Source organism: Mustela erminea, chromosome 11 (assembly GCF_009829155.1).
Source record: "Mustela erminea isolate mMusErm1 chromosome 11, mMusErm1.Pri, whole genome shotgun sequence".
NCBI lineage: Eukaryota > Metazoa > Chordata > Mammalia > Carnivora > Mustelidae > Mustela > Mustela erminea.
In genome coordinates, this window is record NC_045624.1 from 100,158,010 (window position 1) to 100,171,262 (window position 13,253).

The window sequence follows — 13,253 nt, forward strand, 5'->3', positions numbered from 1 at the left end:
AGAAGTGAAGTAAGGTGAGGAGGTGTGGTAAGGTTCCCCCACATGGAAGGGAAAGAAATAAACACATTTATGTTAAAGCAGTCTGAAGCTAAGGGACACAGAAGCATGGATGAACATGTGGGCACACGCACAACAGTCATTATGTCTTTTGTTCTATCTGTATTCACACAGAAACTATGTGGAGCGTCACTGTTGCCTATCCCTTTGAGTGACTGTTTTGGATGAAATGTTTGAATCTGTCATAAATAACTAACACTGAGTAAAGAGTTTTATTGGTTATGGGGAGGATGCTTTGATATATATCACCATATCTTAAACCCATGACAAGACTTTAATTTGACTAAGTCAAATAACTATGATGAAGTGACTAAGTATCTTCATAGGGCAGTACAATAATGCTGATTTAAATGGAAGTATAGGGATCTCAGAATTAAAACTCAACTGTGCAGCAGTGTTTTAGAAAAGTGATTAAATTCATAATGAGACCCAGTTAAATAGTTTAGTTTAAATGTCTTTGAAATTAAAATACATTTTCCACCTTAGAAATAACTAGTTCCTTAAATATTATGAATTATAAACTAGCCATTAATTTTAAATGAACACTAAGTTAAAGATATTGTATTTATTATTATTTTATCTTTTGATGTCACAAATGTGTTGAAATATTAATAATAGTGATTTTCCCCATTCTTAAAGCACATAAATTACTAAAGTTTTATTTAAAAAATACACAAATGGATAAGAAAAAGTAAATTTCATAGGTGTGTCTTTTTCTGAAAAATAAGTACATATATGTTTGTTAATGTCTTAATTCATTTCTCAAGTTAGTGTCTTAATAAAAAAAAAAAAACCTTAATGGATAAAGTCTCTGTGGCTTATTTCAATATTTTTATGTCATATTTAAAAATTTTTAAATTACAAATGGTCATACTCATAAGTAATTAAATATTGACACAAAAGAAATTAATAAATATAGGCTTTTAGCCAGTTCAATAATTTATAATTTTCACTATAAAGTTAATTCAATGTCAATTATTCAATAACCAGTGACTGAAAGAAAAAATATTCCCAATTTCACATCACAAATATTTTTAATGTGGAATTCATTAAACATTTTAATTTTGAAAAACTATAAAAATATTTAAAATGTAACCTATGAAATTGAAAAAAGGAAAACCTACTAAAGTTTTTTCAAAATGACAATTGGTGACATATTAACACTACTAAAAAAAAACCCTCTAACTTCCTCACTCAATTTATGCCATTGTTGACACATTTTTTATAATTAATATTTTAATTACAAAAGAAGGACATATAGACTATTTCCCAGTTTTAATTCACACATAGGCTAACTCAATGACATACAATGTCAGCATATATATAATCTATTTCTTCCCTTAGTTTTCAATATGGTGCCTTCATTTCTCCTTTTCTATCCCAGCTTCTTATATCATCTTTATAGTACTAAGTAATAACAATAACAGAATGCCCTATATTTCCCATTTTCACAGGACTTTAAGGCAGTTTACATAGAATCATTGGCACAGCACTGTATACTAGAAAAATATATATAATCTTATAGAGCAAACTGTAAGTTAAAGAATTGTATGGCCCCCCAAACAGAGAACTAGAAAGTTTTGGGTTGAGTCTTTATACCCTTATATATCTGAACCCAGATTCAGGGTTCTTTCCATGACAAGTCCTGTCTTTCCTTCTTAAATTTAATGGAAACATTGTACCATCTAAACCTTAAAGCACCCACTTTTCTAGTTTAATCTAATTTCATCAAATTAACTATAAAAAAGATAAAGCAAAATTATGGGAGTTTTAGATATAATCTCAGCAATGACTAGAAAACACTGGGTCTGGGATTTGTTATGTAGATGACTCACAATGAGGAAGAGAGCGTGTGGTTTCTAGAATTCTTCTTAGACACAGACAAATAGGAAGAAGCCTAGCAAAAAGAAAGATCTGAGACCTGGGATAGGTGAAAAGAATTCCAGTAACTATTTGTACGTCTACTAAAGCAGATGGATTAATACTCAAGTTTCTCAGATAATTTGAAAATAAGTTTATGGATATATTTTTGAAAACATTTGAGGAAACGTGGTGAAACTTACAAGTCCTAGGAGTTTGAAGCTTGACAAATAACTATTACCCTTTGAAAAGTTGGATGACGATTCTGCTTACTGCTGGTGTGTAGCATAGTATTGCCTTCCTTTCTAAGGAACACATCATTAAAGTCGAAAGATGATTCCTTAGAGAAGGAGGCGAATATAGACCCACAAAGAACAAATCATGTCAGACTAGGCATTTGTGGACAAGATTTAGAAAAGTGCATGATCAAAGTGATGGATTAGTAGCTGATTGAAAAACTCAACCCGAAGAGATGATTAATGGGTGGATGTCAATGTGTAAGGTGGCTTCCAGTCGGGTACCCCTGGCTTTATCCTTGGCTATGTCCTTTTCAAAATTTTATCAATCATTTGGATAAAACACATAAAAGGCATGCCTAGCAGCAAGGATATACAGCAACTATATTCAGTGACTAATTAAATAATAGAGGATATAGATTATCCCTTTACAAAAATCAGTTCAGAATACATCTAGAAAATGAGAGAATATGTAATCTTCAATATATAAAAGAGAAATTATTTAAAATGAAGGGAACAACAGCCCTACTCAATTCTACAGTGACCCAAGGATGTCTAGAAATCTGCATTTAGTTTGTGAGGCACGCTTTAAAAGACAAAACACACGTTAAAGAGAACATGCTGAAAGGAGAACAAAGAGGGGGACACGCTGTAGGAAAATATAATTTTAGTAACCAGAGATTTTTTTTTCCCCCCAGGCCATATTACTGGCTCACAACAGGAGATAGGTTGACTGGTCAGTGTTGGCTTGTAAGATGATTCCTTATATTTATCGTGTGATGATATGTTGACTGAATGAAGAATGGTACCTGGAAACTACTGGAAGACAGATTTGTATACTAGCGACTGATGAGTAGAAAAGTCAGCGAATAGGTTCGGTAAGCTGTAAGACCCCATCTCTTGTTTTCGTATATGAAGGCCAAACGACTGCTCAGGAATGCTGAATGGTTGTCCATCAACTCCAAGATTTGATTTCTAAGTGTTTTTCAAATGTTATTTCTTTTTTTTTTTTTTTTTTTTTTTTTACAGAGATTACAAATAGACAGAGAGACAGACAGATAGAGGAAGGGAAGCAGGCTCCCCGCTGAGTAGAGAGCCCGACGTGGGGCTCGATCCCAGGACCCTGGGATCACGACCTGAGCCGAAGGCAGAGGCTTTAACCCACTGAGCCACCCAGGTGCCCCTCAAATGTTATTTCTAATGAGCAAATCCAAGTAACATGAAATATAAAAAGCCAGTAGAAACAGCTATTAAGGTGAGTTTATCAAAGGTTCTATATATATTTAAAAAAAAAAATCCCACCTCTATGTAGGCTATATTATTAATCAAACATATTTGGTCCCTCTTCCAGGAAAGATGGAGAAGACAACTAAGTTTTTGAGAGTTCTATTTCCAACGGTCATCAGCATGGCCCCAAAAAGAGTTTGGCTATTCAGAATATAAAACAAACATTGATTCTCCAAACTTGAAAGGACAGGGACAGACTGAGAAATCTATCTAGTCCCCACACAGGGCAGATTCTTAACGACCTTCTCAGCCATGGCGAAATAAGATGGTGAAAAGGAAGCATAGCTCCAAAAGTAGAGCCAGGAGCGATAGAGAAGGGTAAGAGGGGACTGGTAACAGAGTGAGAGGGCGGTTATCGATTCCTGAGGTAGATAATCAGGGCCTAAACAACATCCCCCATCCCAAAATTAAGAGCTTCTCAAAATATCCACACAGCAGGTTTAAGGGATTACTACAGGCCAGGGGTAGCTGGCTGCTTCCAGTTGTTCTCTTTTCTGAATGAGAGCTTTCATTGCAATTCTATTGTTTTGTTGCTCCACTGAATACAAGGGGGCAGGGGGGAGCATGTTAACTTGGTTTTAGTTCATCGGTCTCCTTATCAAGAAGACACAGCTCCAGACCAGATTTAGAGATTGCTCCATGTCTTTGACGGATGATGTTATTAGGATTTGGGGCTTGATGCCTTTGATGAGGGAGTGTGTATCCCCCGTGAGGAGATGAGAAAAAACAAAATTAAGGTCTAGAAAGATAGACCCTGCTCTATTGTGACACCAGAAATATTCCTTGCTTCTCACCGGGGTAGAAATATTTTCCCCATCTTACTGACATTGGTTCTAGTGTTCTGACTTGCCTAGGCAATAAAAAGAAGTAGAAATGATACATTCTGTTCCTAGCAGAAATTGACAAGCACTTTTGTCCCTCTGCTCTAGGCAGCTCCATCAGCTTGTGACCATGTCAAAAGGATGCGAAACAAAGCTGCCGCTGATTTGTTAATAGATAACCATTATGGTGTCTGAGAAGGAAGAATCTTTTTTTTTTTTTTTTTTTAAGAAGCCAGTTAGTTTCAACTGAACAGAAGCTATGAAGCAGATCAGCAAACACCGTAAAATGTGTATATTCAGATGCTATGCTATAAAATGTATTACTCTGAGCAAATAAGACAGCTGGATCTAGTTTAAAAAATAAAAAGAAAAATAAAGGTGAATAAAATAACCTATTTGCTGATTTACAACCAGTAGAAACAATGTTCTTAAGGTTATACTGTTCCCTATTATAAGAAATAGATTTCTCTACTGAATTCTGTTAACATGCAGAGTAAAGTAATAAGAATTGCTAGTTGTGAAATTCTTTCAATTAAAAGACTATCTTCACCCACATGACATGTAAATATCTGTGTTTGACATACGTAGTCATAATTTAGTTAAATTTGATCAATTAAATCCTAATAATGTTTCAAAACAATTTGAAGAGTGTAATTTAATTTCAAAACCAGTATTATGAAGCAAATTTTATTTACTAAAAATATATTCATCTCTAGAATAAGAGAATAGCTTTATAGAGATAAGAAACTAAAATGAAATATATTTATCTGTGAATGCTATAAAATAGAAGTATATGTTAAATGATGATTTAGGAGAATATCTTTCTCCTCTGACTTTTAAAATCTAGAGCTTGTGGCTCAAGCCAATACTCTTTTATGTCTTAATGTTTTTATTTGAATATGGTTGACATACAATGTTACATTAGTTTCAGGTGTACAACATAGTGATTCTACAAGTTTATATGTTATGCTGTGCTCACCACCCAGCTGTCACCATACAATGCTATTAAAATATCATTGACTATATTCCTTAGGCTGTGCCTTTTATTGTCATGACTTATTCATTTCATAATTGGAAACCTGTATCTTCTACTCCCCAGCACCCATTTTGCCCACACTCCCTGGCAACCATTAGTTTGGTCTTTCTATTTACAGATCTGATTCTGCATTTTGCTTGTTTATTTATTTATTTTTCAGATTCTACATATGAGTAAAATCTTATGGTATTTGTCTTTCTCAATCTAATTTATTCACTTAGCTTAATACCCTTTAGATCCATTCATGTTGTCACAAATGGCATAATTTCATCCTTTTTTATGGATCCAAAATATTCTATTGTATACATAGATGATAGATGGCAGATAGATAGATGATAGATATATAGATATCATATATTTCTTATCTATTCATCTATCAATGGACACTGAGATCACTTCCATATCTAAACTATTGTAAATAATACTGCAATAAATATAATAATGAATATAACTTTTTGAATTAGTGTTTTAGCTTTCTTTGGGTAAATTGCTTAGGAGTGGAATTATTGGATCACATTGTAGTTCTATTTTTTAATTTTCCAAGGAAACTCCATCCTGCTTTTCACAGTGGCTCTCCCAGTTCACATTCCCATTAGCAGTGTAAGAGGGAATTCTTCTCCACATCCCCGCCAACACTTGTTATTTCTTATCTTTTTGATTCTGGCCATTTTGACAGGGACAATGTCATATCACACTCTGGTTTTGATTTGCATTTCCCTGGTGATTAGTGAGGTTGAGCACCTTTTCCTGTGTCTCTTGACCATTTGCATGTCTTCTTATCCATGCCAAAGAGAAAGAATAGATTAAAATTTCCAAATATATATTTCATTGACCTCTGAATACCCTGGGTATTTCTATGCTTATCAAACCAAAAGTTGAGGTGGCACATGACACAACACTGCAAATGTCACTTTTCTTTTTTTGTTTTGTTTTGTTTTTCTTATGTCTCTGTGTGGCCTAATTTCCATGCCTAATGGAAAGTGAATTTCTGTGTGTAATTTCCAAGAGTGTTCTTAATGCTGCCTGAAATGTAGATATGAAAGCTTAAGGCTGAACTGTAGGAAGTGGCCCAAACTCAAGGTAAGGTGGAGAAGAAGGTGGGAAGGAATGTAGGAACCTTATTTCCCGAGTATTCCATGGAGGAAAATCAAACTTGCCTTCGTTGCTTCCCGCTCATATTGTACATAAGAGGAAAATTAACTTCCATGGTTGTATTGACTGTCGGTCACATCAGGCTTTATCCAGTGCTAACTTACATGGTTACTGTCTTAGCCTCTGTGTGCTTTTATAACAAAACACCATGGATTACGTGGTTTATGAAACAACAGAAATATATTTCTCACAGTTCTGGGGGCTGAAAGTCCAAGACCAAGGCTCTGGCACAGTCAGCGTCTGGTGAGAGTCTGCTTCCTTGTTCTCAGAAGACCATCATCTCCTTGAGTCCTCACATGCAGAAGGGGCAGAGGGAGTTCTCTGGGTCTCTCTAACAAGGGCACTACTCCTATTCATGAGGGATCCGCCCTCATTACCTAATCATCTCTCAAAGACCATCCCTACCTCCAAATCCCATTACATTAGAGATTAGGATTTCACATCTGAATGAAAGAAGTGGGGACAAACCTTCATTCTACTGCAGCTACTTAACACAGTTCCAATAATTTTCTTTGGAAAAAATTCTAAGATTATTTTAGATAAACCTGAAGATTGGAAAATTACGATCTAAGTTATAATATTTGATAAAAAAAACTAGTAAATTATTTTTTATTTGTTTTTGCTGAGCTTTACGAGGATAGCCTTTTCAAAATAGGTAAGCATGTTGTTTCTCAACGGTTTTACTTCACTTTTCAATAGATTCTTCACTACAGAAATCAATTCTAGTTTCTTCAGGGTAACTTTATTTAACTGATCTTTATGTAAATTTACAGCGTGTTGTTTTAATAACATTTCAGATAATTCCTCAAACACTTCAAGTCACCTAAATATGTGTCTTTGTATATTTTATTTATTTATTTATTTATTTATTTATTTTTAAGGTGTTTTGTTTTGTTTTGTTTTGTTTTGTTTTTTTGGGGCAGAGGGAGAGACTGCAAGAGCAGGAGCATGAGCAGGAGGCATAACAGAGACTGAGGGAGAAGCAGGCTCTCTACCAAGCAGAGAGCCTGATGTGGGGCTCAGTCCCAGGACCCTGGGATCAGGACCTGATCAGAAGGCAGACACTTAACTGACTCACCCAGGCACCCGTGTTCAATTGACTGATATTTTCTTCCTTGCACTAAGTTAGGATCCACAGTGATAAATAACAAAGTAGTCATCTTCCTCATTGTCATTCTGTTTTCTCTGGCAAGACTAATAATTTTCCTCATATTTCTAATATCCCTTCTCTCTTGTATTATCAACTCCTTTCATGTTGTTTGTACCAACTTTTAATTTATAACTCATGAATTTAATTAGAGCAACAGATTATCTTTGAGATCAACAAGATATTGAATTGGGCTCATTCCAGGAGTAATTCAGACTCATTTCATTACAGGCTTCCCTACCTGAAAACAAAACTGCACCCGACTGCTTTGTTTCTCAAAGTTAATTGTTGAGTCATTATTAAGTATTATATTTGGCTTATTCATTTAATAAGTATTTTATTTTTAGGGTTTTTTCAGTATATAGATGTCAGTGAATTTATGAAAGTTTATATAATTGTATTGCTCTAAGAATATTCGCTCTAACAATTACAAATAAAGTGCTTTTTTAAGTGACAACAAGTACACTTTAAAATATTTCATAAACGGTATTCAAACTAATCTTAGCATCAGAAGATAGCAGAATTTTCTTAACAGGACTTCTAAAGTCATTCAAAATAGGATTTTTACTTTCAATAATAGCAAAGGTTGTTTAAATATACATTTGAATTTACATATCTGAAAGATAGTCACTCTTGAAGACATTAGTAATAGTTAAAAAAACTAAGTGTGACTAAAGAGAATGATATTTATCTGAAGGGAGATAGAAAATCGAGTCTAGTTAGGGCACCTGTTCTTTTCATAATGCCCTCCTGTTTCTGTACCCGAACCCTCTCCAGCTGTCCTCCCCTCTCTCACTTAGTGGATGATATCACAGCCTGGTCAAGCCGGGTTCTGGAAATAACCATGGCTGGTCCCACTCTGGAGGTAGCCGGTGGGCACCACTCCCCACAGAGTAGCCTGGATGGAGTAAAGACCCTTTCCCTGACACTTTCTGCTCCCCCTTTCTGGAACCCAATGTCTTTCTGATCCAAGTGACTCTTCCTGGGGCCCTGGCTGTCAGCCTTGCTGACAAGAGCAGCTGTTGGAGGGAGGTATGTGGAGTATTGGGGCTGATATACACAGCCCGAGCTCCAGTCCATCTCAACCCTCTGTCCTTCCTGGGCTTATAGCTGCAGTGAGCAAAATGCACATTTCCTGATTCCAACTTCGGCTTTTTTGTGGAGGCCCTGGTTAGCCCTCTGCAATGCAGTCACCCTCTGTCCACCTCTGAGCAGTGCCTTTCTCTAGGAACAGAATCTACTGTTTACTAGGGTACCTGGGTGGCTCACTCAGTTCATCATCTAACTCCTGATTTCTGCTCAGGTAAGGATCTCATGGGTTTTGAAATCAAGCCCCTTGGGTTCTGTGCTCAGTGTGGTATCTCCTTGGGAGTCTCTGCCTTTCCCTCTGTCCCTCCCCCTGCTAGTAAGCTCTTGCTCTCTCTCAAATAAATAAATAAATAAATAAATCTTAGGGGGTTAAAAAAAAAAGAATCCACTGTTTCCCTTTACCTTCCTGTTAGGCATTCTGTAATTTCACGCCCACTTTGTCTCTCCCACACTCTCTGCTTTGAGCTTGTGAAACTATTCCTACCCAGTTCCCGAAACTCTGGAACCTTCGTTCCAGAAATCCACGTGGGTATACCATCCAGCTGTCTGATCTTGGACAAGTACCTAACCATTTTAACCACTTCCGTTTTGTCTCTGGAAAATGGGAAAAGTACTCCTGTCTCCTGACGTTATTGTCATGATGAAGTTACTCCGTCCCTGTGGAGAACAGTGACTTATCCCTAGTAAGCATTCAAAAATGCCGGATTACACCACCATCATCACCATCATCATTTGTGGCTTATCCTGCCTGAAATTTATCTCTATGAATCCTTTCACTCATCTGTTGGCCCAGTTACTTAAGCTACTATTGATTAAGAGTGTTTATTTGGTGGGATTAAAACATGTAAATGTGAAGGTACTAGTAGACTATATATGCCTAATTTTACCCAGCCAGATGATTTGTGCATTTGTTATCAAATTTCCTTGGGTGTTGAGTTTGCTAAGTTCTTTATATTTCCTAACCAAATAAGAGCTGGTTATGTGAAAATATAGTGAAAGAATAGACTTTTTTTTTTTTTTTTTTTTACTTCCCACCCAAAGCTTCTGAACTTATATGTACTTAAAAAAAAATGGATATATTTCTCATACTTTCAGAAGTTGCTAATTGACACCATAGTTTTAAAATAAATTTTAATGTCAGTTTGAAAAATGAGTCCTATATAGTTCAGATCTATAGGATGTGAACAGTTAATCTTTACTATTTTCATTCTGGGAGTCCAATTATTTACTTAGGTTTTGGTTATCATTACTAAATTACTGATGAATTCAGAATATCATTGCATTATACTCCATTATTTCAGAGAAATTTATGAGTCTTGATAGTCTCTGGATTCAATCTCCTCTCTCATTTCTTTCTATAGTTTTGCATATATCAGATTTTGGTTCAGTATAGTGGTATTTGAAATTTTCATAATTTGTGACTAAATCAAATTAGTGACCTAAAATATAATTTAGTTCTTTATGCTGCATAAGGTTAAAAGTAAAGGACAAATTGCTGATTCTTATCTGGTAAGAGAAAGTGCAGAAAAGACTCAACAGAGTAAAGAAAACAAGATATTACTTTTGTTTAGAACAAATAGAATTTACCTTTAACAATAATATTTTTTAAATTTTTATTCTTCCTTCTGATCCAACATTCTTTCGTGTTTTTCCTGGCTACTTGATTTCATCATACATCATTATCCAACAGATCCATTAGCCAAGTACAAGAGAAGTCAGTTTCTTTTCAGTGCTTTTTAAGAGATGCCACTTACTGAGATGCATGTCATGAAATGGGAAAGGACAGATAATTATCAGGTAGTAGAGTACCAGAGCAGGTGGGGAGGGGTGGTTCTTGAGCTCTGTAATAGGAAAATACAGAAGAACTGAAACTGCTTTCAGTTCAGAATGCCACCTAAAAAAAAAAAAAAAAAAAAAAAAAAAAAAAAATATTATAACTGGGCAAGTGATTATTCTCAGAGACTCAAAACAGCGTTTCAGCATTCAGGGGCCCTAAATCCAAGAATCAGTAGCATTCAAATATCTAACCAGAAGGTTAGGCATTCTCCAGACAGTAAGAACTCAGAAAGTAAACGAAGAAGTCCTGCCAACAGCAATAGGAGAGGAGAAGTGGAATGTGTGGCAAGAAGTCAGGACAACTCAGACTCAGAGAATAAAAAGGGGAACCAATGTCTAGAAATGGATTAAATTTAGGGATTGCATCTCCTAAATAAGGCAGGAATTGTTGCTGAAGTTCAAAAGGGACATGGATTAAGATAAATTGAGAACAAAGCCCATAGGGCTGGCTGTAGTTCTTGTGGATCATTCCCACTGTTTCTGGTCTCTATTACTCAGGTGGGACCCTAATGTGGGGGTAGAAAGGGGAGCCTGTGAGATGCTGCGTTGATCTCCTTACGAACTCGGGCAGACTTGGTTGACCCTTTGTCGACGCTTAGCTTTCCCTCAGTGATGTTTTTGCTGTTCTGGGTCTTTTCAGTTTCTATAAATTCTCCTCAAATGTACCAGCTAACAGGTTTTTATTCTGAAAAGAATGACCTGGCTATACCACAAGTATTTCCTTAAATTTTACGTGATTTTCCCATTTAATGAAACTAATTTATTTCAAACATTGACTGGCTCTCAATTTTTTATTCTCTAATTCAGATTTTAAAGGTTGGATTGGGAGGGAGACAAACCATAAGTGACTTTTAATCTCACAAAACAAACTGAGGGTTGCTGGGGGGAGGGGGTTTGGGAGAAGGGGGTGGGATTATGGACATTGGGGAGGGTATGTGCTTTGGTGAGTGCTGTGAAGTGTGTAAACCTGGTGATTCACAGACCTGTACCCCTGGGGATAGAGTATTATGCCTCCATCAGAAAGGATGAATACCCAACTTTTGTAGCAACATGGACGGGACTGGAAGAGATTATGCTGAGTGAAATAAGTCAAGCAGAGAGAGTCAATTATCATATGGTTTCACTTATTTGTGGAGCATAACAAATAGCATGGAGGACATGGGGACTTAGAGTGGAGAAGGGAGTTGGGGGAAATTGGAAGGGGAGGTGAACCATGAGAGACTATGGACTCTGAAAAACAATCTGAGGGTTTTGAAGGGACGGGGGTTGGGAGGTTTGGGTACCAGGTGGTGGGTATTATAGAGGGCACGGATTGCATGGAGCACGGGGTGTGGTGCAAAAATAATGAATACTGTTATGCTGGAAATAATAAATAAATAAATAAATAAATAAATAAATAAATAAATAAAAATATTTCCAAAGGCTTTGGTATTTAGGTAAACATTTCTGAAATAATAATAATTAGCTCTTCATTCATCAAATGAATAGCAAATACACCTTAAGATAAAATAGTTTTATCTCTATAAAATTATATCCATATGTCTTTATAAAGAGGTAATGTAAAGTTCATATTAAAATTTATAACTGAGTGAACCTTAAATTCTATTGCATTTCTTAAAATTCTGTTGTATTTTTTATATGTTCTTATTCCTGATGATTTTATTTAGTTACATGCATTGACTGCCTATCATGGAATGTAGTCCATGAACACTGTCTTCAGTTCAAAATCCACTCACTCATCTGGGAGTGTAAGTGACTTACTCCCATAAGTCATGGGAGTAAAAGCTCCTCATGTACACACTTTCCTTGTTGGCTCCTATTTCTGATAATGGCTAAGCCTACAGGAGAATGTGGAAGGACAGTGTTTATTCCTAGATCAGCAATGTATCTGTCTGAATGCTAACTTTGAACAAAATATAATTTGGTTACTGGATTCAAAATGTGTGCAATTTTTTACATATCAGTAAAATGGTTTTCTTTACTATATTTATTTCCTTTGAAAATCAAAGGGCTAAGTAGATCATCAGGTCTGTATTCTTTTTTTTTTTTTTAAAGATTTTATTTATTTATTTGACAGAGAGAAATTACAAGTAGATGGAGAGGCAGGCAGAGAGAGAGAGAGGGAAGCAGGCTCCCTGCTGAGCAGAGAGCCCGATGCGGGACCCGATCCCAGGACCCTGAGATCATGACCTGAGCCGAAGGCAGCGGCTTAAACCACTGAGCCACCCAGGCGCCCCCAGGTCTGTATTCTTAAATAACACTTATTGTATAATAATGCATTAACAGGAAAGACCATTTGGGGATAAAAAGACAGTTAAGCACAAGGAGGACAACAACCTACGAACCCACCCCCTAATCTTGATTATCAAATTGGTTAGCAAATGCCTAGTCATTTCTATGCACAAATGCACGTATATATCAGAATATAGTTGGTATTTCATGACTAATACTGTGCAATATATATGATCAGCCAATTCATTATTAAAATTGTTTCCTTCCAAAGGCAGTATTTATAAAACATGTGGTATTTTAGAATAAAGAGATTATTACTATTATTATTTTATTTTTAGAATTTTAAGTTCTCAAGGAGGAAGGAATGGATTATGATATCAAGCCTAGAGTTTACCAAACATCATAAAGGATAGGTTATTTATTTAGCTTGCGTTTCACTCACATATAAGAAAATTTCAATAAGAATATTTGAAACCATTTTGTAAAAGATACAGATATTT